The sequence below is a fragment of the Paroedura picta genome, chromosome 3 (assembly GCF_049243985.1).
Source record: "Paroedura picta isolate Pp20150507F chromosome 3, Ppicta_v3.0, whole genome shotgun sequence".
NCBI classification, from domain to species: Eukaryota; Metazoa; Chordata; class Lepidosauria; order Squamata; family Gekkonidae; genus Paroedura; species Paroedura picta.
Genome location: NC_135371.1, coordinates 128893236 through 128919725, shown reverse-complemented (window position 1 = coordinate 128919725; position 26490 = coordinate 128893236). Strand labels below are relative to the sequence as shown.

The 26490-nt window shown below is 42.6% G+C and overlaps 1 protein-coding gene across 2 annotated transcripts in view; it reads right to left on the bottom strand.

Moving 5' to 3' along the window:
* UBE2O (ubiquitin conjugating enzyme E2 O) overlaps nucleotides 1-26490 on the bottom strand; it is a 106314-nt gene that overhangs the window by 78704 nt on the left and 1120 nt on the right. The window lies entirely within an intron of this gene.

Here is a 26490-nt window from a genome sequence, read left to right as displayed (position 1 = left end):
TTGTCAAATGAACTTTCATAGATAAGCAAGACCCTTGGGTCTTGAGGAAGAACAAGTATTGTATAACTACAAACAAAGGATATGAACTATGGGAATGACCCCCAGAACATTCCTATAGCTCAAAGCATTTCTATTTACTTCTGTAAGACCTTCCAGAATCATAGAATAATAGAGTTGGAAGGGACATGGGTCATCTTGTCCAAACCCCTGCACTATGCAGGACACTCACATCCCTATCACTCATCTACTGTAACCTGCCACCTCCTTAAGCCTTCACAGAATTATCCTCTCCGTCAGATGGCTATCCAGCCTCTGTTTAAAAATTCCCAAAGATGGAGAACCCACCACCTCCCAAGGAAACCTGTTCATCATGGAATTGAAAATGGCCATTTGAATGATAAATTTCCCCTGGACATATGAGAAATAGTTATGAGTACATCTAATAGCTCTTTATTTTAGGATGTTTACATGCAACTTCCTCTCCTGATTGAGCCACTTTCCCCGGACTCATAAGTCTCCACTCCCGGACTCATAAGTCTCCCCCCCCCCATCCCTCAGGCAGCACCAAGTATCTATAGTAATGGTCATTTTGTGTTACCTGACCCCAAACAGAATCCCAAAGAACAAGTTATCACCTCACAAACAACAGTGCCCTGATAACCTGCTTAGGTACAGAAAACTGATAGGGGGAGTGTTGGTCAGGGATGAATCTGGCCACAAACCACAACTGCAAAGCTTGCATGAATAGTGTGGCCTTAGCTAAGACAGAAGTAGTAGCCACCATTTTGGGATCAGAACCACACTCTGAAAATGGCAACATGAGAAGCAATCAAAGTTTTTATAATGGTGACACTGGTGAGTGGAAGGTAGCCCCTAGCAGATAAGAAGTTTTGTGAGGCCCCAATAAACTGGACTGTTTGGGAAGGTTCCAATTTATTTTTCTCAATTTATTGTAAGGTCTAGGTCTCGGCAAGTTCTGACTGCCAAGGCTATGTTAACCAACAACAAAGTTGGGAGTAAAGGTAACCCAGGGCCCTGGAAAGAAGTGACAGGAGGCAAAGGAGCATGCTGCTTTCCTTCTGTACCCAGCTCGCAATTCAATGTTCTAACCCAGATGATAACCCAGATACCTTGAAAAGGCAAGTAATCGTTTTCTTTCTTTCTTACAGGGGCAGCATCACAGTGATGAAAAAGGTACTGACGTGTACTGGAAGTAGATCTTCCAGTAGACCATGTAGCCATCTTTGGGTAGGAAACCCAATGTGTAAGGGAGAATGAGCTACTTATAGAGTATTTTTTTCACTTGGAAAATAGATCTTTCCATGGCAGGTCTGCAAAGAAGCAGTCCCAATGTATGTCTGCACTGAAGATGAGTGATTATTGATGTAACCAGCATATTTGTAAAAAAACAACTTCATATTTATAAGCATTATGGCAGCATTTTACTGCACTTTTTGTATATTATAGTCATGGATGTATTCTATGCCTGTATGCAAATATGGTGTGAGCCACTCTTGGCAATCTTAGCAATAGTTATTTTAACTAGCAAGTTTTCTAACTCTTAAAGGCCTTTTAAAGTTATAAGTAATAGCCAGAAGTGACAGTGCCCTTGACTACTGTCAAGTCTTATACAGCCTTATTCCTGAGAGCTTACCAGCTAATAAACTACACATTTTTAATATTTACACACATGGGAATTATAGTGGGAAAATATTGCTTATAAGAAGATATACACAACCACTTTTATGGTTTATTTACTCAAGAAATTAGAATCAGTTTTAGAAAATGCTGCTCATTGGCGAAGAAATGAAAATATGTTACCAAGCCATATAATAATGATTTGTAAAGCAGAATAACACTGCAGTCTGAAAACAAATCAATAACCTCTCTTAAAACCGCCCTGAGCCTCAGGGGAGGGTCATATATAAATATGATAAATAAATAAAATGTACTTTATTTCCCTAAATGAAGGGTCAGTAATATTCTTGATGGGAAAACTGTTTATTTCTTTCTAAGTAACATGCTTCATAAGTGTCTCTCAAAAGAATTGAGAATTGCTTGATTCTTCTCTGCAGCCACTATTTATGTCTGGAAGTCAATGAAGTTTTCATACCATTTTCACAATCTACTGGATTCCAAATACTGATAGCTCAAATAGCCAGCATACTTTTAATCTGTCATTGAGCAGCCATGATATTTCACAGCCTGTAAAGTACCAAATGAAAGTGAAGCACTAGAACCTATAATCATATCTATTTGAACTTGGACCCAAATTGATCAAGAAATTTGTACAGTGGATCAAGTACAGAAATGAGAAGTATTCATGCATCCTAGGGGAAGTCTTTACAAAAGGTTCCAAGAAGTAAAACATGTTTGGAAAGAATAAACATTAAGTCACACAATCACAGCTGTCATTGTGGGGCTGATAGGCAACCCCAAAAATCAGCCGTTTAAACAAGTAAGGAACTGCCAAGGGGAGGGAAAGCATGCAAGAAAGTGATGGCAGTGACAAGAGGAGAGGAATTAGGGACAAGCAGGGGGATGGAATTTTCCTTCATCCATGAGTTCTTTTCCGACCCCTTGGTTGTAGCTGAATGACTCTGATAAGCTCCAGTGTTATTTAAATCGAGACTGAGACAAGAACCCAAATCTTCCACTTAAATTAAACTGGAATTTCAACAACATCTCTTATTCTAATTCAGACTCCATCTGAAAACCATTAGTATAAAAAGAAAACATTCAGACTCAGCCTCTCTTCTAAACATCATTATTTATTTATATTTCAATTTATAAACCACTCCCTCTTGAACCAGTCATCTTGGGGCAGTGTACATCAATGAACATCGATTCAGTTCAGTGATAATAAAATTTAAATTGTAAAATCATTTTAAGCAAGCATTATGCATTATACGTTATAACTAAGATTTAAGCATCAATGCTGTTTTCCAGTTCTAGATTGAAAACAAGCCCACATGAAAAAGGGGTGGAAAAGAATAGGGGGGCTCCCTGTGATGGTGAGGCAGTGGGCTAACAACTTGTGGTCAACCACATCAAACATGGTTTCAATTCCGTGGCCAGGACAGAAGCCCAAATGGTATGGATCAAGCACTGTTTCTTTGAAGAATGCCAAGATCCGGTTTGCGGATCAACTACCTTCCCCAGGAATGCAAGATATGAAACAGGGCGGTAGCTGGCAAGGTCCCTTGGATCAAGCAATGTTATTTTCAGCAGGGGACAGACCACCGTCTCCTTCAGCCCCCAGGGAACTCCCCAGATGGCAGGGAGAGATTTATCATCTCACTCAGGGGGCCCTCCTATCTGCTGGTCGCATGATTTGAGCAGCCAGGATAGACAAGGATCTAGGTGGCAGGTGCAACTTGTCCCATTGGATTAAAGAGAGGCCCCTGAAGCCATCAAACATGGACACAGAGCTTCCAGTTCACGTTCTGTATCAATCGTGTCAGGAAGGTCCCGGTGGAGTGACAAGGCTTTACCCGCAAAAAAGCTCACTAATGCTTCACAGCTCAAATCCACTGGTCTGCTATTTTGGCGGCTTCCCTTGAGGACGGTAAGAGACCCGACTACCCTAAACAGTTGCGCTGGGTGAGAGCTTGCGGTCGCGATTTCAGCAGCATAGTACACCTTCGTCATGTCCATCACCATCTCATATGTCTTCATAAGAGTGCAATAAGATATTCTTGCAGCTCCGCTGTGAGTTTTCCTCCACACTCACTCTAGCTGTCTCACTTCCCTCCTCCTCTCATGAAGCTCCTGGGTATACCACGGAGCTTGTTTGAGGTAGGGGCAGAGAAGGTGTCAGGGACCGATCTTGTCAATAGCGGCCAACAGATTGAACTGCCAGTCCTCCACCAAGGCTGTCAATGAGTCACCAGGGGGCCTCAGGTCCTGCAGAGCATTCAGGAATCCATTCAGATACATAAATCTCTGCAGGCGGACTAAAACACATCTGTTAGGTCTCAGGAGACTTGCCTTGAACCACCACAGCCTCCAAAAACTGGTCCAATTAACTTGGAGGGACATCTTACTGACCATCCTTCAGGAGATAGAGTTGGCTGTCATCTGCCTACTGGTGACACCCAAGGCCAAATCTCTGAATCAGCCTGACAAGAGGATACATAAAGATGTTGAATAATGTCGGTGAGACAATTGCACCATGCAGAACCCTGCACAGGAATTGACAGCATTGTGACTGAATCTTACCAACCACTACCCTCTGTCCTCAACTGCAGGGAAAAGAGATCAGCCACTGGAGGGCAGTCTCCCATATCTCTACATTGATCCACCACATCAAATGCTGGTGTAAGGCCAAGCAACATTAGCAGCACTGACTCACCAGAGTCCAGGTATCTCTAGAGATCATGCATCAGGATGACCAGAGCCGTCTCCACCCCATGGCCAGGGCGGAAGCTGTATTGAAATGGGTCAAGTACTGAAATTTCATCTAGATATGCTAGCAATTGGTTCATGGGCACCCATTCAACTATCTTCCCCAGAAGTGCAAGATGCAAGAGGGGAAGTATTTTTCCTTTCATAATCTAAATCTAAATCTAAAAGTTGTGTCCAGCCAGCATAAGACACTTCCTCAAGTAGAACGGGTCTTTGTCGCCTCCCCAACCTCCTGGAATGACATTCCAGCAGGGAAGGGAAATCTCAGGAATGGCACAGGGTGTGTGCGCATACACATGCAACTATGGGCGTGCAGAGGAAAAGGACTTTAGTGAAAACTTCCATTCCTTTTGTGGACAGATATTTACCATTTCAGACAACTGAATTCCACGATGGGTGGTGAGGCCTTTTGTTGGTCAATGTACCATGAATAAACTGAGGATGATGGTGGTGGTAAAGCCTGGAGCTGTAATACTGGGGGGGGGGGGTATAGGATCCCTCATAACAGTCTTGCAAGCCTCCCATGTTATTCTTATAAAGGTGGTACCCCACACTTGTGTTATACTGCAAAATGCCAACAATGAAAGGCAGACTGATTTAGGAAAAGTGGAAACATGCTGGATGCTCAAACGTAGCTCGCAAAACACTGCAGTTATTTAATTTCTTGGTTATCTGGCAAATAATGCATGAAACTCATACCATAAAGAAAATATTATATACATGGATATCAGTATTAGATTCCCTTCTCTCTGTGAAAAAGAATGGTATCATTCCTTTGTTTTCAGAAGTCAATTAGAACCTCTTACTACAACCCCTATATTGTAAGTAAGTCTCAAGAATAGCAACATATTTTACCCTAAGAAGTTTAAGCATACATGCCTATAGATGCTCACTGCCATCATTCCAGAAATTTAAAAAGTCTTTCTGCAGCAACTGTCAGGAAATAGTCCTTCAATATTGCACTTATGTTAATAAATTCCTCAGATTCAATTAAAGCACAACCTGAAGCAGTTTCTCTCCTTCATGCAGTGCCACCTCTTTCGACCCTTTCATTTGTTCATGCATATTCATTTCTGATTACCAAAGAGATACACATATGTAAGCTGCAGCCATATATACCATGTCAGGTTTATCCTGATGGCTACTTAATGGCATCATGCTTTATGGACTTTTTTTTGCTTCAGGCTATTTTGGGATGGTGGTAATGCATATCAAATATGCTGTAACAGAACAGAAGAGAATCTGCTTAGAGGGCCAAGAACTAAACAAGACAATAAAGGAACTACACCTATACATTCAGGAACAAATCCTTTAAAACACCACAGGAAACCTAGCCAGGTACCTTTTATAATCTACCCAAAAACCACAAACCAAGCAGTCCAGCACATCCCATTGTCTCAGATATAGATAGGCACTATCACTGCAGGTGCATCTGGATATATGAACTCTGTTCTGAGACCCTATCACACATGGTAAAGAAGCTCTGGACATATTTCACCAGACATTCAACAACTTTCACCCAACCATCAACCTGACAATTCACTAATCTATGCAAGAAGTGCATTTTCTGGACACTACACAATGGATGCATAGACACCATCTTACAGCAGAAACCTACTGACCAAAAAACACTCCTAAATGCCTCTAGCTACCATCCTAAATGTAACAAATGATCCATTGTATACAACCAGAGTCCGCTCTACAGCTGCATTTGCTCCAGTCCTACAGACAGATTCTCACCTGAGGAATCTAAAACTACCCTTTTGTGAACTGAAGTACCTACCTGATAAAGCCAAGAAACAGATTAACAAAGCCAGAGTCATACCCAGAGAAAACCTGTTGCAAGACAGGCCCAAAAGAGACAGTAACAAGACACCACTAATGGTTACACACAGCTCTTAAAACAGTTCAATGCATTATTAGCAATTAAAACCTCTACTGGACAACTGAAGGAGGAGGGTCGGTTTATATCCTGTTTTTCTCTACCTGAAGGAGTTTTAATGTGACATTATTACTATTACTATTACTATTACTATTACTATTACTATTACTATTACTATTACTATTACTATTACTATTATATTTATTTCCTGCCACTCCCTTACGGCTCGTGGCGGGTTACAGTGTCTTAAAATACCCATTAAACCCCATTAAAAGACATAAAACATTACCAACATGGCAGAAAATCAGTAAAACCCGACCCCCCCACTACTTGCGGGTGGAGAAGGAGGTCCCGATGATGTTCACTTCAGATCCCAGATCCCGGGGGGGGGGGGGCGGCGTAGATCTGTCTTACCAGCCCCGGCCTCAACCATATACCTGGTGGAAGAGCTCCGTTTTGCAAGCCCTGCGGAACATTGAAAGATCCCGCAGGGCCCGCAGCTCTCCCGGGAGCTCGTTGCACCAGGTTGGGGCCAGGACCGAAAAGGCCCTGGCCCTGGTCGAGGCCAGGCGTGCTTCCTTAGGGCCGGGAACGACCAGGCATACAATTCCTTTCTTCCTTTCCCCACAATAGGCACCTTGTGAGGTAAGTTGGTCAAAGAGAGTTCTGTGACCGGCCCACAGTCACGCAGCAGACTTCATGTGGAAGAGTGGGGAATCATACCCGTCCTTCATATTAGAGTCCATCGTTCTTAACTACTACATCACACTGACTCTCATCAGCAGGGCTATTTAACTGAGTAAATCTCTAGACCAGTGATACTTATTGACCGTTTATGCACTGGGCACTTTACTGCCCCAACTCTTGTGCAGGAACACAAATAGGGGGCAGATGAGGTGCACTGGGCCAAATGCTCCCCCGTGTGGGTGCAGGAAGAGGTGGGGCCACCTGCCACGAATAAAACTCCAGCCTGCAACCCAGCATGAAACCTCCAGTGCATAAACGGTCATTAAGTGGCTTGGTTGCCACTTGTGACTCTTTTGAGCACCATTCCCCAATGTGATCCTGAAACATGAAGCAGGTAAGCAGTCAAGACCCTTGCCCAGTGGGACTTGTGGCTGACAGGAGGTTTCTGCCTTTGAAACAGCTGTAGTCAGAACAACAAGTACACTACAAGCCTCCTGAAGGTGCAGATGTCATGCCAGTGTTGAAAGTATATGTAGTTCTTCTAGTTGATGCTAATTGAGAATGTGGCTCTCCACAAGCTGCAGAATGAGTACCACTGCTTTACATCAAGAAGAAGAATAAGAGTTGGTTCTTATATGTTGCTTTTCTCTACCCAAAGGAGTCTCAAAGCAGCTTGTATTCACCTTCCTTTTCCTCTCCCCACAACAGACACCCTGTGAGGCTGAGAGAGCCCTGTTATTACAGCTCGGTCAGAACAGCTTTATCAGTGCTGTTGCGAGCCCAAGGTCACCCAGCTGGTTACATGTGGGAAAGTGTGGAATCTAACCCACCTTGCCAGATTAGAAATCCACAGTCCTAACCACTATACCAAGCTGGCTCCTGGACACTGCGAAGGAAGAAAAGTAATGGGAAAGAACAGAAAGTAGGCAGAAGCTAATGCAACAACCTGGATTCATTCTTACGCAGAAAGTATGGATGGGAAGATACACATAAGTTACTGAAGTAAAGAGATTTAAAAAATGGAAAAGAATACTAAAGGGCAACCAACATCAAAATGTATAAAAAGACATATTGAAAGAGCTTGCTTGGATTAAATTGATTTAGGATAGTGATTCTATTCAATTAAGTGTATCAATCCAGAAAAGTAAACCATATAGAAATTATACATTCATCTGCTGTAAACCATGTATACATTGTACATTCATTTGTTGCAACCAAAAACTTTTTATATTTTAGCAAAATATAAATATTTTCAAGATATGAACATTCTCTTCATATAAAGGTCTACTTCTACGATGTGGCACAAGTACTAGTCAGAAATGTTGCCAAGCTCCAAAAAACTCCATGGAGAAGTACACAAAATGGAAAACCCAAAGCATTGTTGTAGGGATAGAGTAAACCAAGTCAAACACATTTACATTTTTCCCATTTGAAACTAATTAAGTAATAGGATATGCAGCATTAATAAGAAATTGACCCAGAAGAAAAAAAGCAACCAAAGAATGGAAGTTGTTTTTAAGGCATTGGATAGAAAAGTCAAGCCTGTAACTCTAGCCCACAGAAGTACTATCTTTGAGGATCACTAAATCAGGTGGAAGCCGAGTTGTACCTGTAGTTCTACCATGTCCCTATTCCACAATGCATCATCATCTCTATAGAAGTGGTGAAATCGTAAAACCAATACTGATTTAAGAACAAGTTGTGTACATAGAATTAGGGAAGGGGACCACCTATCAGGTGAACCTGGCCTTAAGATACAGAAGGACAAGAGGCTCAACAAGAAGCTATGCAGCCCTTGACTAAGAAGCTCTCCTTCTCCTGTCTCCTCCCATCTCTTCCTGTGTAAAGTATATGCATACCTCATTTTGGGCACCTGCTCAGTAGAGAACTCAGACAAGCTAACTTATATCTGTACCAAAGAAAAAGAAAGAAAAGAAATTAGCAGATTCTCTTCTTCAATCTGCTTCTACTACTCTCTCTCCACTCCAACAGTGCCTGTGTATAAGAGATGATTAGGCTGGGATTGAAGCAGCCTCCTTCAAAGAGAAACTCCTCACGTCCTTCCTCCTGCTGTTTGTTTTAAAAAGCAATGCAGGGTGTCACAGGACATGTAGATGGCATGATAACCAGGTAAATTCAGAAGATTACTGCTCACATCACCAATTTCCTCACGGACTGTTCCTCCAGCCATGTGTATCTAGATCTTATGCTGCTATTCTGTTATCAGAAAAGCTGGATCTTAAAAACAGGAAAAGAAAGAGCTCACTGGAATGCAACAATGATGTCATCTGGATTGTGCATAATGGCTACTGTGGAAATAACCAGTTAGGTGGAGCTTAAATCTATGGATTACAATGGAGCAAGAATATGCATAAATTTACACTATATCACGGCCTCTACTTTAAATTCTTTGATTACTTACAGCAAAATAAGCAGTGATTACTCTTAACTGAACCAATATTATTTCTCTCTTCCCCCCTGCTAATAAAGAGGTTTTTTAAATAATATGCAGACAAAGATCTGAATTTCTATTTTATCACTCAGTAACACAGACCTACATTTGTGACCAAACAGAAGCATCTGACGCACGAGATGCACTCTATGCAGAGTAAAACGACAGCTGAGAGTGGTGTTCCTAGATATTACGTATCTTAGGTGGGGCTCCAAAAAGAAACACTGTACCAGTATTTGTTGGAGCTACAGATTTCCCTTGATCACCCAGCTATACTTCATAATTGGTTTTAGATATGAATGCATGATTTAATGTTAGAATTACAGCCCGTTGTAGCTGTTACAACGGGCTCTAGCGGGGGGGAGGGAGGAAAATAACAAAGAGACAAGGAGGTAGAAAGGAAGAGAGTGATTAAGATAAAGAGTGCTTGGCATTGGGAAGAGTTGTCCAGTCTGCAAGGGCATGAGGTTGAATAAGTGTGTTGTGTAGGGGGTTGTGGTGGTGTGGTGACAAATGAGGGCACGGGTATGGAGAGATGGGTGTCAAGAACCTGTGGTTTGGAATGTTTGTTGAGTGTGGGAGAGGACTGACCTTTGGGAATTGTGGCATAGTGGTAACAGATGAGCTTTCAAGAGCCATGTCTTCAGATATGTGAAGGGAAAATCAGACTGGAGACTCTGCTTAGGGGGAGATTACATGGCAACCAATTCCTCCTAGTTTTGTGGCCCTGCTCCTTCTGTCTCCATTTTTTTACTGTTGATATAATGTTATGTGCCCACATGCTTCTTTCACAGTTGCCCCTTAGAAGAAGAGATGGATTATTGTACACTGCTGTTTACTCCCAAAAAGAGTCACAAAGCGGTTTACAAAACCCTTTCCCCTTCATCTCCCCACAATAGACAACCTGTCAGGGATGTGGGTTTGAGAGCTCTGAGAGAACTGGGAATGGCCTACAGTCACCCAGCAGGCCTTAGGTGTCTCTAAGCAGTTATAATCACCTTCCCTTCATCTTTAAACCACTCCGGCGGAGCGGATTAAATAAAAGGGTAAGGGCTGTTGGGGGGGGGGGGAGTTAGGGCGGGCCATGTCCGGGATAAAAACTCGGAGGGGCCAATCAGGAGCCGCTTTGCGGCTCCCGATTGGCCCCTCCAAGTGTCCATCCAGGACCCAGCAGCCAATGGGGAGCCGCACAAAGTGCGGCTCCCCATTGGCTGCTTCGCCCGGCCGGGGACTCAACACTCAGACTGGACTGCCAGCCCGCGTTGTGAGTCCTCCGACTGGGGTCCTCCTCCTCCTGGCCGCTCCTGTGGCCAAGAGAAGCCCCGGCCATGCTCCGCTTCCCGCCACCCGCCTTCTCCGGCTTGTGCCGGGTCCAGTTGCTCCCTCGCAGCCACGAGGGAGCGCCTGGGCCCGGCACAGGACTCCGCCGCCCGCCCCCGCCTTCTCCGGCTTCGGGGCGCCTCTCCGGCTTCTCCTGGCTGCTCCTGCGGTCTGGAGAAGCCCCGACCATGGTCCCGGGTGGGGCGGGGCCCCCTCAGCCTTCTCCCGGCTGGAGAAGCCCCAGCCATGCTCCAGGGTTGGGGGCTCGATCTCTGCCTGTACCACTTCCCCACCCCCCGGGAAGCCTTCGCCCTGCGAAGGCTTCCCTGGGAACGGGGGCCTAGCACCCATTTTATTTCAGCATAAAATGGGCTTTATTTCTAGTCTCTCCATAGTAGGCCCCCTGTGAGGGAGGCGAGCATAGGGGCCAGACCAACAGGGTTGAAACCCATTTGGTCTGTTCATGTGCAGTTAGATCTGTATAGTTTTTAAATATAGTTTTTAACCTAATATTTATTAAAATTTTATATAGCTCAACTTTTGAGTTCCTGACTTTGTTAAGGTTGGGTTTTTGTTCCATTTTTGGTTTTGCATTGACTCCAGTTTTGTGCAATATACCTACATCATAAAGACAAAAAATACATAAAGTCTGATTTGCTTATATGATTTAATTCAAGCCGTCTGTGTATTTGGGACCAGGTAGATTGGTGCCATGGTTCAATACCATACAACATACCTAAGTTTGTTTTGGGTAATTTATGTAGGAAACATACATGAGTGTATGCAAATATGTGCCCAACCTGCTGAGATGGGAACAAGGCAGAAGGATTTGCCAAAATATCTGCAATATCAAGAAAATTCTTAATACCTTTGAGAACTTGTAGAACATTTTCATGTGCTTACCATGAACTGCTTTCTCAGCCTTGGGGAAGAGTCCTGTTTCAATAATTTGCCCATGCTGGAACCGATGGAGTGGGGTTGACTGTTGCTTTTATGGAGGAGCTGTATGGATATTTTCCCCGATTTTATACTTTACCTATTTTATTCTATTTTCAGGTTTACTGTAAACCCTTATTTTGTTAGCTGCCCCAAGCGTTTGTGAGGGGTGGGATACAAATAAAAGAAAAGAAAAACCAGACTTCACCAAACTAAGCATAATCAACTCCAAGCTTAGGAGTGAAAAGAACAGGTAATGAGCTGGATGGTTCCCATAGATATTGTTTTGTTCCCATAGATATTCTCCAACACAAGTAGCTATTGTGACAAATAGAAAGGCAAACTATTTGCAGCACTCTACCATTTCATAGGTTTTTTGTTCTAGATGTATCACAGCTAGAAAGTTCACTGAGAGGATGAGGCCAATATTGTCAACTTGCATTGTGGTACTGTGCTGGAAGTCTATAGTGAGAAGCAGAAAATCACCAAAAGTCATCACACTTTCCCTCAGTAGAAGCTTACACAGGATCCAATTAGTCAACTTCAAAGGCTCTTAGTTTTGCTCCAGTAGCTGTCAGGTTCTGCCACTGACTTTGACTGAAATACTTCTTTGTTCTTCATCATTTATCTACTCCATCACGGATGTAGTCTTTCATTAAGCCATTACAGTTCTCACACATGTCTCTAAATATAAATATTTCTTTTTTCACCAGATTTTAATATTTGCAGAGGTTTTAATTCTTCAACTAGACTATTAATTCTTCAACTAGACTATATTTTCAAAGGTTTTAATTTTTCAACTAGAACTATTAGTAGAACTGTACAAGTGATAGTTATTTTGCAGCACAAAAATAGCCTGTAAACCACATAATTTCCACTCAAGTAATTTGACAATTATCTTAGAACACTGCAAAGAATTACAAGGACTTTTGTCTGTACATGTCCTGTGACAGAATTACAGAAAAATGTACATGAGCAGACATTCCTCCCATCCTTTTAATTTTTAAAAGCACCTTTTTAAATGCCTCCACACAGCTTATCTTCTTTGGGGGGGTAGTTAATAAGTATAAAATAGAGCAATAATTCATTACTCAGACTATTTATAAATGGGCAACAACATCATACAAATGGCTACTACTGATCTTGCATTGGAAGTTACACAAAAGATAGCATTGCTTGAATTCCTTTAGTATACTTAACAGTCGGGGCATTTCCTCACCTGTTAAATGTAGTGAAATGCTTACCTAATGTAGTTGTTATATTCTGGCCCCTCCGTATGACGTCGCCAATATCCAGTGTCTGGGCAGTAACCGGCTCACTACGTCCTCCATTTTAAAGTGCAAGTTGGGGAATTTCATAAAGTGGATTCACCAACCTAAAAATCACTAGCTACCGGAGAGCAACCAGCAGAGGGAAGGTATGGAGGCTCAAACACACTAAAGGCGCCTGCCTTGTCCCACCTCCACAACCACTTCCCTCTCCCTTGGTCCCAGGGATGGGAATCTTTTTTTATATGGCTAACTTACTGGAGCAATGAATAGGTGGACAAGTGTGCCAGAAATAAAAGATTTTTTTTTCAAAGTTGTAACACAAAGCATGCCTCTCTAGAGTTTTCTCCCGCCCCTTCCAAAATCAGGAATTAGATTAATTTCTGAAAGTATAAAAGGACTTGTGATTCCATAAGGGGTAGCATTCAAAAAGCACTATGTATCTATTATTCTATGCATACGAATTTCAACGGAGAAAAAAAAATAGCGGGCGTTGTAAGACCTTTAAATCATGGAGAAAGGGGACTGGTTGCCTGGATTGATTGACAGGCGGAAGTGAGTCACATATAAGGCATGGTGCTCTCTTTTGCCATTTCTAGCAGCAGATATGGAGGATAAGATGCGTTAAAAGAAGGCAGACAAAGGTGAGAGCAAAAAGGTGAGGACGGGCTGGGAGGAGCAGTTGATTTAGCACTATGCCATTCAGCTGGCGTAATGCTATTTTTACTGATGCGTGGAGTTCATGCCAGCTTCTATACATTTAAGTGCTAGAGAGTATGACACTAGATAGTATGACACTAACACTACTGTGGTTAGAAGAGAATTGAGCAATGTGGTATTCACTTCCTCTCCTGAGAAAGGGCAGAGGGAAGGTACCAATTTTAACTTCCAGAATGTTCTGCTCTGCACAGGTACACATCATGCACCAGCATGCTGAAATGAAGACCTAGAATATGACTTAAGCCTACTCTTTTTCATTTCAGAATTAGTACACAGGTTGACTAAGTAAATTCATAGAAGATAGCTGTTATTTCAAGTATCTGTCAAAAGGCCATTTTATTGTTAGGTACTTCACAAATGTGTTAAAAGTAAAACATTAGATTATACTGTATAGCCATGTTAGTCTGTGGCAGGTACTATATACCTCTTGGAAACTTCTTCATCAGGGCAATGACCTTCTGATGTTTCTCCAGTGGTATGAAGACTTTGTTCTGGTGAATATGTATCCAGGCCCCCAAATGGATTAATTCTTTTGTGGGTATCCTGTGACTCTTCTAGTCGTTAATCAAAAATCCATTACTCTGAAGGTACAGCACAGTTCAATGGATAAAGTTGGCGAATATCATCATGTCCTTGGCCTTGATTAAAATGTGACTCAAATATAGACAGACATGAATTCCATCCTGATGTAGTTTCGCTACCAATGTTACCATAACCTTGGTAAAAACCCTTGGGGAAGAAAAGAGTTCAATGGGAAAACTCTGAATTGGTAATGTCATACCTGAGAACACAAGCGGAGATACTGCCTGAATATTGGATATATCAGGCTATTCAGGTAAGCTTCTTTTCAGATCTCAAGAAGTTAGACATTTTCTTTTCAGATCTCAAGAAGTTAGTCCTACTGCAGACACACCAAAGAGTAGACAGACAGAAGTCGTTTCTCAGCATTAGAGTTTATCGGAATACAGTTCCAAAGGTAAAATATCATTTATATGTCATTCACTGCTTCAATTCCAAAGAATATTCAAAAGCCTATCTAAGATATAGGCTAGGGTCAGATGCAAAGAAATCAGTCCAGAGTAGGAAACTACAAGGTCAGCGGCAAAAAGATGCTTCCACACAGCCACTCCCTAGTTTCCTGCTTATACATCATGCGAAGGACCTCCCAGTCGCCTCAATCCTGCTCCTGCAAACAAACCTCATCTCTGATGTGGAGCTGGTATTCTGCTGCCCATTAAGCACTGCACCTTCTGTCTTGCAGTTCGCTTTTTATCTACTTTCTATGTTGTTTCTGAGGTACTGGTGACAGGGGAGGTGAGCTGATTGGAAACTACTCTGTTGCCAACTCAGGATCAAACAGCTATTAACTAGCATTTACCTGCGGATTTATGTCTGGCTCCTCAGAGACCGTCTTCTAATGTCTCTGTTATTGTGTCCCTGGGTCAAGTCTCTGACTTCCTCTTCCTCAGAGGAGTCCTCTACCTCACTTTGCTCTGCTGGAGCTAATTGGTATATGACATATGAATTGTAGAATGTGTCTCAATGATTCCATCTGAAATTTGATTTTTTAAAGAACCAAATGGTTCAAATTTCAAATCGCTCTCCAGTTATCTGATCTCTTGGAGACCACAAATGTTATCGAATACGCTTGTCTGAATGTCTGGTCCACTCTCTTTTTGGCGTTTCTCGAGAAAATGAAGGATGGCCTGCTGTAACAGAAGACATCTCTGGTGAGACTTGAGTGTCAAGGAAGAAATGAAGTGATGAAGAAGGAGAGAGAAATTCTATTTTGTAGCCTTTTGCTATGGCAAGAAGCTAGTTGTGATGAGTTGTTTCTAGGTTCTGGAAAATAGTTGAAGTCTTCCTATTTGATGGATTTTTGTCTTGCTTTAAAATGGATGGAAATCTTTGGTGAGTTCTGGCTCTGAATCCAAAAGATTGAAATCCTTTGAAGTCTCTAGCATCCTTTCTTCTAAACAGCAGTCTGTTGCCATGAAAGTGACTCAATGACTTACTCATAGTTTTCTTGTCTCTTGTACCAGACATGTCATAGCTTTTATTCTTTTCCTTCGTTTCAACTAAAACCTTGTCTAACACAGATTCTGCAAACAGTAGTCTTCCTGAGAAAATTTCTGAAGAAAGGTTTTTTGACAGTAGGTCCACTTTCCAGTGTTTGAGACAGATGTTTCTTCTAATAAAATCCTGAGAGGTATCCAAGGCAAATTGAATATTTTAAGCAATGCCCCTTTTAGTTCTAGGAATCTACATCCCAGTTTTACAGCAAATTGTCTACCTAGATAACTTTTTACTTTTGAAAAGCACCCATTTTAAAAATGCACCATTTTAAACTTTTGACTATTTTTTATTTTTGAAAAAGCAAACAAACAAACAAACAAATAAATAAAAATCCTGTGCGGGGGGAAAAATAATCTCAAGATCCACAGCCAGACTTGAACTCATAAAGTTGTGCTTGCAAGACAAGCCTCTTACGGACTGAGTCACCATAGCTCTGTTCATTGCCCGGGGGCCATATTCAAAATATTCACTTCCAGTTTTTAATTTTTTAAAAATTAAGTGCCTCTGTACAATCAGAAAGCCTGAACAAAGCAGGACATCTACACACAGAAGAGTGTCGTGGGCCTGCATTTCTTTGATGAAGTGGAGAAAGTCCACTCTTGGATATGCTGGCAAACAAGCAGTGTGACTGTAGTCAATCCTCAGATGTTTAGATTGAAGAAAAAACCCAGCCTGGATCAGAGTAGAGATTGGGATCAGGTAGAGATGGTTTTTGTTTAACCAAAGCCAACCATCTTTAAAAGCCCAGTGCAGATAAGCCCTCACTTAAAAACAACCTCAAACGCAATGATAAACTACTTAACAGTAATATGGATACTAGCCCCTTCAACAAAGAACGGGCATAAGCCTGACATTAAAAACACCACATTAAAAAACAAGTGGGGAACATTTTAACCTTACAGGATATTCAGTGTTACCATAAAGGTAGCCCATAACGGAAGGGTACCTCACACAGAGACACCTTCATGCACAGAAACCCATGACTGGACTCTGAGCAAGTTGGTACACGCAGAAACCAGCCTGGCAGAGACTGATTACAGCGTCAACAGGGCTCCATAACAAACCTAGGAAGCAAGGCCAGTGGCGGTGGCAGGCCGGCGGTGGCAGCAGAGCAATTGCAATGGCTGCCTCCATGCTGCCTCCATGCTGCACATGCGCACACATGCTGCCTGCGTGCATGCGCACACCGCCCCCACCACTGCCACAGTTGGGGTCGTGGCATCAGAGTGGTTGAGAACCACTGAACTACAGGAAAGGAATATACCTTCCAGGTACTAACTGTCACTTCTTTTGTCTCTTTTGCCCAGTACAATTTCTGCCTAGCAGCATCTCTTACCCCCAAGTGTCTGCCATTGGACTCCCCCCCAGAGTCAGGAAGGGAGTACAGTCTTTCCTGACTCTGAGGGGAGTCATTAGTGACACATTACACCTAGCCAAGGTATTGTTCCACTTGATGAGATTACTCCATACCTCCTACTCCAGTGACCTCAGCAAGAATTTCTCTGCAAAATGAATTGCAAAAGCCTCACAGCTAATATGCAATCTACAGTTTCAGGATGATCCTAAGGATATCAGTGATCTAACCATTTTCAACAATTGTGCCAGACATGAGCTTGTGGCAGCAATGGAGACCACACAAAATTCCTTCTTAGCAGCATTCACTGACATCTCATAAGTCTTCATTAGCACCTTATACATTGTTCTTGTCACTTTGTCACAAGTCTTCATACTTTCTCTAGCCATCTCAGCTCCTGTTTCCATTTGTGCAACTCTGATGTATGCCAAAAAGCCGGCTTTGAGTGAGAGATGAGAGGGCACTGGAGGGGTGGCAATCTTGTTGTTGGTTTCAGAGAGTTGACTATGCCAGTCCTACCAGCTCATCAACTGAGTTACGCTCAGATCAAGGATAGATCTATGACCTCCATCTTTCTTATTAACAAGGAAGAACCTGGAATGAAATTTGAGATTGGAGTCCCCGAGACCCTTTCTACTGCTCCTATCTGGAGGAGTTAGTCATGCTGAACAAGAAGTTCTGGGTATACATTATTCACCTCCTCAAAGGCTGGGTGAAAGGAACAAAAACTCTAATGTGCACCCTTCAAATATTATTGATAAAACCAACTATCTGAACAAACAGAGCAGCAAGCTTCTGCTAACATTACTAACTTGTCCCTAAAAGTAAGGGTAGAAGCCAAAACTGCAATAGATAGTCAAAGTAAGAACTTCTGTTACCTAGTTGATCTGGACTGTATCATGTTCTTCCTTTTTGGGAAGTGGGGGGGGGGGCGAGATTGATAAGGACATTGAGGATATGAGTAGGGCAACTGGCCTTACTACTGCTTCTGCCCCTTAATGAACAGAGCAGCAAAACCATTTGCCCTTGGGTAAAACACTGCCTTGGAGCAAGAGCAGGTGAAAAACAGTCTAGCTGTCTGACTATTTTTTCATCACTGAAAGGAACTCATCCGTAGTTTGAGAATATAACACTTATTCTTTGAATGGAAGATCTTCTACTTTGCATCATGTCTCCAAAGGGAGAGCCATTGTGTGTACCTGAAGATGCCATGGATCTGGTAAAGACATCCACTATATGTTATCCACCTATAATAACTTGTTAGTGTGCAACTTGGAAGACTAAAGAATAAAAGTTTTGAAGCAATGCATCCAAATAATGACTATCCCTATCTGCTGGGGAGGACTGTTGGCTGATTGATGGACAACTCTTCAGATTTGTTGGGGACATTCAGAAGGGATATCTCTATGGTGAACAGACTTACTGCCAAGAGCATGAGGGTGTTCATTCAACTGCACAAACCTGCCTGGAATGGTGAGATGATCCGCCACTCAGCCCAAAAGGGATCCACTGGGAAAGTCGAAATGCAGTGACTCGCATACAAGTAGGCACCAGAAAAACTTCCTGGTCCTCTGTAAGGTCTCTTAGGTGGCAAGTGATGTCTATCCTGCTTAGGAACAAAGTCACTCTTTTTTTAATGTTTCTTGATCAGAGGTTCCAACTAGGGTTCTGCGCTCCAATGTGGTCTGGCCGCTTTGGTGATTACCGAAGGCCAAGGCGGCCAAGTGCCATGGAGGGGGGATGTGCCAGCCTGCATGCAGGTGCAAAGCTCTGCACCCGTGTGCAGGCACCAGCTGACATGCCGCCGCTGGCACCACCCCTCCTCTCCACGGTGCTGGCCCCTCCTCTCCTCGGGCTTTGGTGAGCGCCGAAGCCACTGAACCACCCTAGTTCGAACTGAGAACATGCAGCAGGAGATGGGGAAAAAAGCAATCTTGATTCTGAAGCAGGAGCTACAGAAGAGGCTTTCTGATGGATGAACTGCTCTTTTGGCAGTGCAACCAGCTGGACCTGACTAAACCAATGTGGTTAGGAACTGGTTTCTGGTGTCAAAGCCAAGGCTGGCCTACCCAATGGCGTAGGATCTGCATTCAGAACAGCCCTGGGAGGAACCAAGGTGAATGCCTTCTCCCAAAGAATGGCCCTCAGCTACTGAGCTTTAGGTATGAAGCACTGGTAAAGGAATGAGTGCCAACATCAGGAGATGCTCCCAGACACTAAAGATGCAGCTCATGGTCATTGGTCCTTCCTGTTATTGTGTGCTTCTTAATGCCTTGGTTGATATTTTGGATACCACAAGATGTTGTTCCATGGAGGAATCAGAGGGACTAAACTCTGCGAGGGACTAGAGCCGAAGTCACCAACTCCCCAATAACACTAAAAAATAACCAAGAAAGGCACACTAAAATAATGTCTTATTCATACAGTGGCAAAAAAGGAACTGACTCCTGCTGCAAGAGCAAATAATTCCTGGGCAGAAAAACTCCCATGTGCTGGCTCTGGAAAAGGGCATGGCACCTCTCTTACGAGTTTTTGTACGAGAAAAATAATGTCCTGAGGAGGGCCTGTACAAGCATAGTACCAATGCGGGCAGAACTGAAGATGGAAGACGAACCCCCATGCTAATAAATTTGAATGCCAAAGATCTAAGTGGAAATACAGGCAAAAGCTCTAGACACAATGGCTGCCATCCAAATTGATTCTTAAGTTACTTACTATGTATATGCAGCACCACCACCAAAACAGCAAATGCTGATGTACATTATCCACATCAAAACAAGCTAATAAGGACGTGTAGAAAAAAAGTTCAACAACATTTGTGAAAGGAGATATCAGGTAGAGTGCAAAGACTGATGTAGGCTGTTCCAACTTGGGTACTGTCAGCCTTCAGGGCCTGTAAAATCCCTTATGTAATTCTAGCCCAGATGACTGGTAAAAAAATTCAGCTATTAGAGCTAAATAAGCATTTTATTTAAAGACTAGTAATCAAGCCCGCTGCAACTGATACAGCGGGCGCTAGGTTAGGGAGCCCCCGGCAGCCGCGCTCTGCACCTCCCAACGCGTCAGGCCGCCGGCAAGGAAGGGAATCGGCCGATGGTCTGTCCGGAGGAAGGGGCCAATCAGGCCCCTTCCTCATTGCGGACTAAGCCCGCCCCTAACTCCTCCCACAAAGCGCTTAGTGCTTTATTTAGTCCCGTGGGCGTGTTAAGGATTAAACATTTTGTCCACACAATTATGCACATATACATTTGAGAACTATAGTATAGTAGCAAAGAAACCGCCAGAATTACCAAATGTCTGAATTACTTATATAGCTATTTCATATACATCTGCACAGCAGTTAAACGGAGATTCCTGTTTCATTATGTTGAGACAGCTTATTAACTGTAAAATAATTTGTAATTACATCTCTCATGGAAAACTCATCTACCACAATGCAGCGATTACTTCATGCAGATTTTATTTATTTATTATATTTATATTTCACCCTCCCCTAGCAGCTCAGGGCGATTTTGCACCTTCCTGCAGACAGATAACAGATGAAAAAGCACATTAACCTAAAGATTCCCGGACAGCAGATAACAAGTTGTGGGGGAGAGCCCCTCAGTACAGGTAGTAAAACATTCCCCATTAACAGTTCTTTTTCCAGATGACTTCGGTTATCACAAATAAAACCATCATGAATACAATTTGCAGATAGGTTACTGATCATGCAATCATAAGCACCGCTTCTAGGAGTAAGCACCATTGAACAGACCTCAGTGAACCTTCTTATGATTGTATATTTATATATACTATATTCAGAGAATACAACTGAGTAGGATGATATCTAGGCCTATATATACATTGTAATAAAACTGATCAAAGGTTTTAGCCTACAGAGAAAAGTGAGATAAGGGCAAATTACTTTGCACTGGATACACAAGAGTGATGACGGAAGTTATCCATTACAGCAATTCAACTATACATATCTCCAGAAGTTCCAGTAAGTCTTTCTTTTTCTTCAGTTTAAACCACTGTGAATGTCAGGTACTTCTTAAGTAACCTCCTCCAGAGCAAAAAGTCTGTTATGCAGTCTCCTGGGTGGACACTACACAACCATGGCTTAGAACACCGAAACATACACTAAAACTCAAAATATTATTTATTTACAAGACACACTGTAGCAGAATGACTGAAGTGCTGGAATGACAAGTAACATCCAGATTCGAATTTCTACTCAGCTATGAAATTTACAGAGTGATTCTGGGTCACTGTGCTTAACCTCCTTCACAATGATGTAGGAAGGATGAAATGGAAGAATGAAATTTTATGTATGCTGCTCAGAGCTCCTTTGGAAAAAGAAAATCATAAATATCTCCTAACAAATTTTGGTGAGAGAAGCAACCCCAACATACACTGAAATTATGAATACATCTCGATCACCTCGAAGAATTTGAATCCAGGAAGCTGCGTTAGCTGAAGTAATCATAGAATTTGGGGGAAACAAAGCTAAATGCTGCAGCAGCATTACAGGCATTCCCTCTCCACTAGCTGTAATAGGCAATGGAACACTCAGGAACATTACAATTACTGAAGAGTTAAACTGTCAGCACTGTTGACTTAGAACAGAAGGGAATGAGTGTTTGGTGAAAATGAATACAAAGATACATTCATGATCATTTTTGTACATGCATGAAAAGAGGGTGTTGTATGTTGACACATTATTAGAAATATAATAAAGAACACATCATGAAGCATTCATGTATTTATACATTTACAGTGTAAGTCTAAACACCTGCCAAAGTCTGCTGAAATCAATGGGCTTCCCAGGGGACAACTGGTTTTCTGTAACATGTTTTCTGTATATATGAACAGAATTAATCCACTGCTTCTGAAACCAAAGTCCCCATGGTTTGCATTTTTTCAGAACTTATGTGCATTCTCATTAGAGAAATTGTGAAGCCACAGGGAAAAAACTTGAAATTTTGGGGAAAATTGAGATCTATGCAGTACCTATCAAGTCCTATCAAGTCTGAACCAATTTTACTGCCTTACCAGCCCAAGATGCATCATAATTTTAACAGCATATAAAACTGCAAAATTCAACACATTTATGGAATGTAAATGTTATAAATGCCTTAGTTGGTACAAACAAAACTGCAAATACACTCAACACTTGAGAGAAAATTGTAAGTAGATGCGCCCCTACACTATCTTAGCACTTATACCTTAATTTTTACTATCTGGTTAGATACAGTGAAAACAGTAGCCGGGAACCCTGACCCTTCCAGCAGGAAATACCTCACAAAGGTCAGGTGATGGTGGCAGTAAGTCACCCAAAAGAGAGAAAGAAAAACCTCTCCATGTGTTGGGAAAACCTTGGAGGGTAGGTTAGAGCAGGCCCACTCCACCACAGAGAACACTGAGAGGCCAGAGGCCACAAGTATCAAAAACTAAAGAGGCATGCATAAGCAAAATTATTTTTAGAAGCTTCCCACATTGAAAAAAAACTTCAATTTGCTAGCTTATGAAGCCTTGGTAGAAGGTTTCCTGGCATTAAGGAGAACCTCCACAACGAGTTCCAAGAACCTTGGTCTGGGGGTTCAGCAGAAAAGCTGTCGACCTTGCAATGGAGAGTCAGGCCGTAGAGTAAGAGAGCCGGAGCTGTAGGGAAATGTTAACATATCTGTTTCAGCCAAAAGGTGGTCAGCTGTATGCAGCTTCACTGCTGTGCTAAGGCCTTGGCTAGTACCCTGGGAACCGGGGGAAGGGGGAGGCATTAAATAGCAACCCTTGCTACCTGATCTGAAAAGCATCTCTTATCAAACAAGGGTTGCTCTCTGGAGTAAAAATTCCTGGCCTCAGAATTGCTTCTTATGCCAAACAAATCTATAGACAGAGTTCCCCAGTGGGCAAAAACTGGTAGATTATTCAATGCAATAGACTACTCATGGTTCGAGCTGTTATTTGGCTGAAGGTGTTGGGCCTAGTATTCTTGGAACCTGCAATGTGGAGCACCTGTAGTGAAGCCCCCCAGTCAGGAACAAAATGCCCATCACCTCCTTGCACAGTGACAGGGACACCATATCCCATTTAATGATTAATATAACACACAGCTATCATCTTTTTGGCCTGGATCTAGACAACTCTGTTCCTGACAAACACTGAAAAGGAAGTAAGGGCATGAAGTATACCATACAGCTGTAACAGATTAATATGTAAAGTTCTCTTGGAAGCAAACTGCCCTATACACAGTTGGCCACAATGTGCTCCCTGCCTCTTAAGCAAAGCGTCAGCGGTGATATTCACTTGGGGCTGTTGCTACCCAGAGGATACCCCGGTAGCCAGATTGCTTTTAGCAATGCAACTGTCATACCACGTAGCATGGTATGGAGAACTTCTATCCTTGAGAGTGTCTGGTAGGGTTAAACCTCTTAGCAAACCAATTTTAAGGGACCACATTCTGAAGTCTGCATAGGGAATGGTAGCCACTGTAGAAGTCATCCTTATCTATTATTCCTCTTAATGTTCGTGAAACAGCCCTGGAGTTGGAGAATGTCCTGGATGTCCGAGTTGGAATAGGGCTAGCAAAGCTGGCCGCACCCTGATTGGCCCTGCACCTACACCTGCAGCAGTGGCAGCTGCCTGTGGAGGTGGGCGGAGGTGGCAGAGCCATGGCAATGGCTGCCTCCACACTGCCTTGAATGTTGTGCGCATGCGTTTCCAGCACCCCTCTGGATCCTTCTGCAGCTGCCCAGCCAGCCTGGAGGGTCGTGCTGGCGCCTGCTGAGGCAAAACACATCACTCAGCTCTTTTAGACAGGGGTAGTCAAACTGCGGCCCTCCAGATGTCCATGGACTACAATTCCCAGGAGCATTCGCTGGTAGGGGCTCCTGGGAATTGTAGTCCATGGACATCTGGAGGGACGCAGTTTGATTACCCCTACTTTTAGAGCTGGCAAGAAAGCGACCCCCTTCCCCCGGGGGTCCAAAGTCACCCCATTCCGCCTGACTCTGTCCGGCAAGCCCCGTGTGCTCTCCAGCAGGGCCACTGCACCCCCCCTTGTGGTTAAAAGAAAGGAGAAAGGAGGAAAGCGGTGAGCCAAGGGAGCAAGACGCGTGCCCAAGCACTGCCCGGGACAGTGAGCAATATGGATGTGTCGCCAGTGGCAGCAGCCCTCTTCCCCGAGCAGGGCCCTTGTCCCCCTCCAGTCACATACTGTGGGGGGGCACCCATGTCCATGGATGGGGGGGGCTGGTGGAAGCGCTCCGCAGCATTAGCTGGCACTCCTCCGGCTGGGTCCCCGCTGGGCTTCAGCACTGAAGTTGGGGTCGTGGCAAAGAAAAGGTTGAGAAGTGCTGCCTTAAACTGTGTAGCTCTATTGGAACTTGCCTTTGGCATAAACTGGAAACCAATGTTCACCCCTCCCAGGAGCACATGACCATCTGGCTAAGAAAACATGTTTCTGGGTGAGGGGCTTCCCTTCAGCTTGAAAGACAGAGAGAAAGGAACTGAAAAGCTGGGATGGAATCCTCCACTGACTGGCCTGTGCAAGTGCAGTCCCAATGTTTGAATGCACAGATCGACAATCAACTGACCTTAAGATGACAACATTTTGATGTAGTTTTAAATAAGGGAGTTCCAAAGCTGAACTTGCCACACTTTCCAATGACTCAGCATGACAGGCTAAGAAATCACAGCAATATAAAGAGTGAGATGAGAAGATTCAGACAAATATACTGTATAAACAATGCAGTGTGTCAGATGAGAGCTAGAAATTAACTTTTCATTCAGTTCAGTTCCCAAATAGCAGAGAAAAGAGAAATAAAAGCTAAACATACTGCATTCATGTCACCTGGTGCAGTAATTATATTCCAAGTCTACTTTTCTTCGATCAAATTGCTCTTGTGGATAAAGATTTGTACAAAATTTGTTCCTCACCCACAGATGACTAGACATTTTGTTTTGACAACATCTATTAACTGCAAATATGGAAGAGGCAGCGCCATCTACACTCTACTAATGCAGTCACCATTTCACAACTGTCTTCTCCAACATGTGGTAGGTCAAAATGATGAATCAGATTGGACTTTTTGTACCATTTTAAGTATTACTAACAGATTCATAAGGGATACAGAATAACAGCAACATTTTAGAGCTTGCTAGTATCATTTAATAACAAAATACTGACAAAGAATACTCATCAAGAAATTTATTCATTATCTGAAGCATGTTTTCCAAAACTGCATCACCTAATTCCCAGAGGGGGAGGAAGAAGAGAAAGACTTAATGGATAATAGCTGTTTATATTTATCTGGCACACATACAACAGTACAAAAATGGTTGAGGGCATTAGTATAGATCAAGAAAGATTTCCTATGACAGGTTTTCTATAGCAATGACAGGAAACCCAAGGAGTTACTGGATGGCAAAGTATTCTACAAAGTTCAGGGGAAGGTTTCCCATTGTCTCTACTAGCTTAAATGGCAGAAGAACTCATGTAAATTTATGCTTATGTGATGTAAACAGCCCATAGCCATTAAGAATGGGCGGTATAAAAATCCAAATAAATAAAATAATGCAATTAACCTTTAAAAGAGCAGAAATTTTTTAGGAGCTTCTCATCTATTACCATGTAGTTATGGGATTCCCATGTAGTCATGATCCTAAGGACTTTTGGTAATATAAAATTTGAAGTTGACTCATTTGAGAACTTAATGTTAGCATCCTTCAGTATGAAGAGAAATACAATCCTACTTTATAAATTCTTGAATTCCCATTAATTTTAAAAATTAAGTGACCCTGAGCACACATCAAGCTGCCTTCTATAGAATGTGTCCATCACAGTCAGTTTTATCTATTCTAAGTAGCAGTGGTCTTCCAGGATCTTGGGCAGAAGGCTTTCACATCATCTACTGCCAGACCCTTTAATAGGACATGCTGGGGACTGAAATGAGGCCCTTGTGCATGCTAAGCAGATGCTCTACCACTGAGCCACTGCTTCTCCCCTTGCATTTAATATCTTGTATTTTTAAAAAAATGAGATAATTACTTCAGAAACTATAAAGCTTGGTAATTAAGTACAGCTTAGTCTCACAAAACATTACATTTCTTTAGGTTCTACTGGCCGTTCACAAAGCAAGACAATATTAATATCCCTAATGTATTTGCACAAGCAGCATCACAAACATAACCAATCAGCCAAGGGCCTGCTAATAAAAGTATATTATTAAGACATAGGTATAATGAAAGAAGCAGGTGCATACACTTCATCATTCCAGGCAGCCTTTACTACACCCTAATCAAGATCTGTGGCCACAGGTATTTAAAATGACACTGTCATACATCTGCTACACAAGAATACTTAGTTCTATAAAATTCTGTACCACATCAAAAACAAATGCTA